The following is a 6,000-nucleotide window of genomic DNA, read 5'->3' as shown; positions in this document are numbered from 1 at the left end:
TGCATTAAGTGTGTCTTTCTACATACTGATAATTGTTCATTTACTAGATTGTTGGGCTCGTACAAGAAATCTGTGCGTAATAAAGCTCGCCCTGAAGGCTCTATTATGGAAGCACACTTGGCATACGAGTCTTCAACTTTTTGCTCAATGTATTTGTGTGATGTTGAGACGAAATTCACTCTACCATAAAGAAACGATGACGGTGGTGATCCCAATGTGTTGCTCTCAGTGTTTGCACAAAAAGCATGTCCATTTGGAGCTCATGTATTGGTTGAACTTTAGAGGGAAGATATAGAAGTGGCATATTGGTATATCTTAGACAATTGTAAAGAAATAGAAGACTTCAAAAGGTATGTCATAGTAATGGTTTTACATATATTGAAATATTTATAATTCTACAACTTTAACTTATATTTTTTTTATGTATGTAGTGAGCTTATCCAAATTTTGAAAAAAGATAATCATGTCAATGTACAACTGAGACATAAACAATTGTTTCCTTAATGGTTTAGACAGCGGGCCACGTCATTTTATTATCAAGAACCTAGATTGGTAAGTGAAGAAAATTTTTCATTAGCCCAAGGTCCGGATCAACGTATTGTCCAATACACATGTTGTATTGTGAATGGCATTTGTTATTTGATCGCACAAGTTGGTCAAAATCGTACAACGCAGAACAATGGAGTAATGACGTCAGGGTCGCACAATGGTGAACCATGTAACTTCTATGGCAGATTTATTAACGTTATTAAAGTACAATTTATAAGAGGTTATAAGGTGATTCTTTTCAAATGTCATTGGTACAATACAGTTACCAAAGGAAAAAAATTTATTCGGGATTATCATCTTACATCAATCAATGTAAATAATTTGTGGTACGATAGTGATCCATATGTGCTAGCTAGACAAGCACATCAAGTATTTTACATTGATGACTTAAAAGTTCAGCCATCCTTGGAAAGTTGTGTAGAAGATTCAACGTAGGCATGTTTGGGATGTCCTTGAGAAATATGATGGTAGTGAGGATCATGATAATGATGAAGACGATGATGATTATGTAGATGAAAATGAAATTTTCATGAGATCAATCCCGAACAACAATGATGAAGTTAATATTGAATTATCTACAGATGATGTTGATTCTGAATCTTTTGATGCTAATGACTAGAGAATGAGGAAGAGGAGGAAGAGGTTGCAACTTGTGATACAGATAGTGATTGATGATTATGGTAAGATTTGTACATTATAAATCAATATTTATATTCTCCAATAGTATATTTGTTTATATTTTTACTAATAGTCATATTATTTATAATAAATTATTGTTTATTAGTTATATGGTTATAATGATAATTATTTATGATGTTAGTCTTTTACTTATTTTTTTTTATGACAACTCCTACTCAACGAAGAAATAGGGTGAAACGGATGAGGGATGCCCCACTTCCTCCGCCACCTCCGCCACCTCCGCCACTACCACCTTCGCCACCACCACCTGCATCTTCACCGGAAGAGATAGCAGACGTGAACTTAGGTATTTGAGAAAGGCTACTTACAATTATTTCAACATTTTTTTTTTGGGAGTTGATCTTTTAATGTTGTTTTTAAAAAGTTATAAAATTAATCAAACGCATATATTCTTTTTTAATTTTTAGAGACAGATTTTAACTTTAATGCCAAAAAAGATGACACGTGGAAAGTCATGTGGGAAAGGCCTCCACGATATTTTGGAGGCAAGTAATGGGAAGAAGATGTCAGTCATTTTTTATTTCAAACTTCAAGTTCTAAGTGATCTAGTAGTATTAGGTTTTTTCACTACCGAGATAGGGAATATTGTTCAGACTCACTCACCAGTTTGCTACAAGAAATGGATGAAGGTCCCACCTTCAGAAAAGATGACACTGCGGTATAAGCTGCTTGTGAGTTTGATTTTAATTTAGTTTATTCATAATAATTTCAAGCACTCACTTTTATATATTTATGCTTGATAATAGGTATTATCTGTGGTGGACTTATCTCATCCAAAGATAATTGAATATGTTGATAAGAAGATGGCGAAGTTGTACTCTGTATTTAGGCACCGGATGTATAAGTACTACTTGTCATGTGGAACACCTGCAAGAGGACAAGCTAATCTCCCAACTGATATAATATGGAATGGGAGACCTAAGAGTCACTGAGATTGGCTATGCGATAATATTTACACAACTACCCACTTTTTGGTATGCATTCTATACATCATTTTCTAACATATGTCCAAGTTAAATGCCAACTTTTTCTTATATAGTTGAACAACAATTTTTTTATCACAAGTTGAGTTTGTAAAAAATGGAATGAGCATAGAACAATGCATTTTATTTATTAAAAGTTAATATATAAGCATATATTAACTTTTACATGTATTTGTTGGTATTAATATATAAGCTTGTGATGAATAAGCTCTGCTTCTTCACTGATGAGCTTATTTAATATATATATATATATATATATATATATATATAATGAAGAGCTTGTACATGTATTTTATTGATTAATAAGCTCTGCTTCTTCATAAGTTTTTACATGTATTTTATTGGTATTAGGCATAATCGAATGCAGAGCTTGTTTGCATTTATTAGGCTATTCATTGCTTTTATTTCTACATTTTAGGTTGGTAAAATTTGTGAACGGCTACAAGAGAACAAGAGCAAAAATCATTAGATATAGTGTTTATGAAAATTAGATTCTAATTGATTAGAGAAGATGTTAGATAGTGGTATTGTATTGCATTTGAACAAATATGTACAATTCAAAAATATGAATATGTATAAGTCTAGGAGGTAGGAGCTTCCCAAATTGTACACCTTTACAATACTAACTCTTCTTTTGCTTGTCATGTACCACTTGTGTAATGATGATGAAAATTTGTTCACAAAAATCAAGGCATTTTTTGCTGCAAGTCAAGAGAAGACCAACAACTCTACAGAATCTAATGGTGATATTTCAGGGGTTGAAAATACTTATCCTGAGTTGGAGGAACATGATTTGGAAGAGGAATCATGTCCACATTGTGTCTTTTGCGGGTAGTTTCAAGTATGCACATGGTACACCTCTTTTGTTAGCACCTAAATGTGCCTTAGACTTGTCATTTGTTAGTACCCAAGATGTCTATATATAGGTGTTACTAATCTTGATTATTCTAGCTTACACTTCTCTTTTGTTAGTACCTCAAGCTGTCATTTGTTAGGCACCTCAAGTTGTCTTTTGTTAGGCACCTCAAGTTGTTTTAAACTTCTCTTTTGAGATAGGTCACCATGACTTTAATTTTTGGGATGTACATTTGGTGAATGTATTCGACTTATGTGTTTTAATTGTTGATTAATGAAAATGTGAAGTATTACCTTATAATTGTTATGAACTGCAATTCTAAATTACGAAACAAGAAAAACAATTAGTTCGTCGTCATTATTTCTAAAAAGATATTTGATTTAAACATATGTGATGTAAGTTGCGCCACATATCAAAGGAATATGTGACCTTTTCAGCGTCACTTAGTGTAAACTATATCATCTGGTTTCATATTGGATGACTACAAAATCATCACTTATAAACCTAATAAGAAACGAAAAAATAGGTCACAAAATTTTGTATTTTGTGATGTATAATTCGTCACACTTATTGTTAATAAGTGACATATAATTCGTCACACATATGGTTAATTTGGGATGTATAATTTGTCACACATATTGTTGTTAAGTGACGAATGTTGTGTCACGTATATTGAAAAAATGTGGTGAAAATAAAATTCATCACATGGACTATAGGTGACGCTGTATAAGTGACGCAAGTGGTGATGCTAGAATTTCGTCACACATAGTCAAATGTGACGAATTTTCTTGTTTATGTGACGAATGTCTGTCGCCACCTAAGCCATGTTTTCTTGTAGTTCTAGTGGCTTATATGGTCTTGGGCTACTCCTTATAAAACCAATTGATTTTTTTATGGAACCCAATTTCATCATGGTATCAAAGCAGATTGTCCCTCATTTAAAAGTCCAAGGGCCACACATGCTCATGCGCCACCACTTGTTGTCTACTTGTCTACGTGTAGGCTTGAAAATCGGCCACATATGTAAGGGCATGTAGTGAGTTGAAATGTGAAGAATAGTTTGTCCCACATTGGTGAGGGACTTGTTGGAAATTTTGAGTATAAATCTTCATTCTACATTGTCCCACATTTGTCACCACCAAAAGGTTCCCTCATTTTATAAGGCTTCGTCCATATTAGAAGGTGATTAAAGTGTTGGACCTTAGAGAGTAACATTGGGTTCAAACCTTGGGTTTTGGGGTATGCTATTTAATTGATAATTAATATATATTTAATATATAATTAATTATCAAAAGATGGGCCTTGAGTATCGGACTCTAATAATTAAATTCTTTAATTAATTATTTTTAACTAATTTCGGATTGAATTAATTATTTTTATATCAACAGACTCATCTTTTCAGATGAAGTCTGAAGTGATAAAAGAACTCCAGAGAGCAAGGCACCGCTCTGAGAAGATGTCTCCCAACAAACGCATCGCATTCTCATACTTGTTGCAAACAAGTATAAACCTATTATATATACATCTATCTGCATGGCATTTAGAACACAGAAAAATCAAATTCATCGTCTACAATCCCAAATCTTCTTACTCAGAGAACCACAAAGAAATTCACCAGAGGTCTAGTTTTTTGGTGCTGAATCTTGATTTAGATCATTGAATCTTAGTGAAGCAGATGTCCGTAGAACTACAAGCATAGAGTAGTGACGAAATTTCTATTTTAAGGATATTGCGGTACGCAAGTCTTGATCTTCAGTTTGTCTGTTTAATATTATTTCGTTTTATTCATACTCTGTTAAATTACTCATTCATATTTATTATTTATTAGCATATATAAATTTATCATGGATTATAATTATGAGCTACTTCTCATGTAATCAATTAATTTTATGATAAAATCGTTTCACGAGGCTCTTAGAAAAACGGGAGAACGCCACTTCTCTCAAGTTACACACAACTAAAATTCCAAAAACAAGAACTCGAACAACAACTGTTGTTTGGACTTGGCATTTCACTTGGAAGTGCGCCCTCATCATGCCACTGATGTCGGCTACGACGGTATTCTCATGGAAAACATGGACAGCTTTTTCCTCCGTTGTCATAGCTAACAGACATAATTTGTCTTTCCGCATTCTCATAGAATATCATGCCATCTAAATTTGATTTCCCTTCTTTTCCGGATGAGGTGTCTAGCCCTACCACCACTCAAGGCGGTTAATTATTATAATGATTTAAGAAACGAAAAGTTTGAAACTTGAAACGCTTGATAAAAATTCAACACCTTATCTACGACTTGGAACGTCTTTTCTATCTTTCTCTCCACACCATATAATGCATAATCAGGTTTCTATTGAAACACGAGATCCTCAAGGGATCCACTTCTGTAACTGCATCATACGTATGAAGCCATTATGTAAAGAATGTCAAGTCACATATACTTTTACTTTAATCCTTAACAAAGTACAAAAATAGTTCGAAAAAACTTCACTAAAATTTTCCAAGTTCTATGCTCTCAAACATCATTAAATTCGTTTCACTCATTAGTTTCACTTTTTTCACGGAGCTTACTAACAAAATCATCGCTCATGTCTTGCACGTCACCATCCATTTCCTCCACTTCATACTTCACCACGTAATGCTCTGCAAAATTCTTTAGCGAAGAAAATTGCACGTGAACTTGTGACAGTACGATCAACTTTCATGTCGTCTCTGCATAGCATATGAACAATGATTTTATAAATTTAAAGAACGACTGTTCACTTTGCTATCATATAGAGTCTCTTCTTGATGAGTTTCTTAGATTAGGCTCTTTAAAATAGAGCTTTAGTGGTTTTATAGCTTTTCTAGGAGATGCTTAAGGGTGTTGCAAACCTAAAAAATCTACTAAATTTGATTCAAATGTTATTTCTATCA

The 6,000-nt window shown here is 33.4% G+C and overlaps 1 long non-coding RNA gene across 1 annotated transcript; it reads left to right on the top strand.

Moving 5' to 3' along the window:
- The first annotated feature begins 1,438 nt into the window (after positions 1-1,438).
- Positions 1,439-3,303, top strand: LOC139193413 (uncharacterized). The gene is made up of 3 exons (XR_011577696.1): positions 1,439-1,906; positions 1,995-2,222; positions 2,650-3,303. It is a non-coding gene; the product is annotated as an uncharacterized lncRNA (long non-coding RNA).
- The last annotated feature ends 2,697 nt before the right edge of the window (positions 3,304-6,000 follow it).

The sequence above is a fragment of the Malus domestica genome, chromosome 17 (genome assembly GCF_042453785.1).
Source record: "Malus domestica chromosome 17, GDT2T_hap1".
NCBI lineage: Eukaryota > Viridiplantae > Streptophyta > Magnoliopsida > Rosales > Rosaceae > Malus > Malus domestica.
This window is presented reverse-complemented; position numbering and strand designations above follow the sequence as displayed.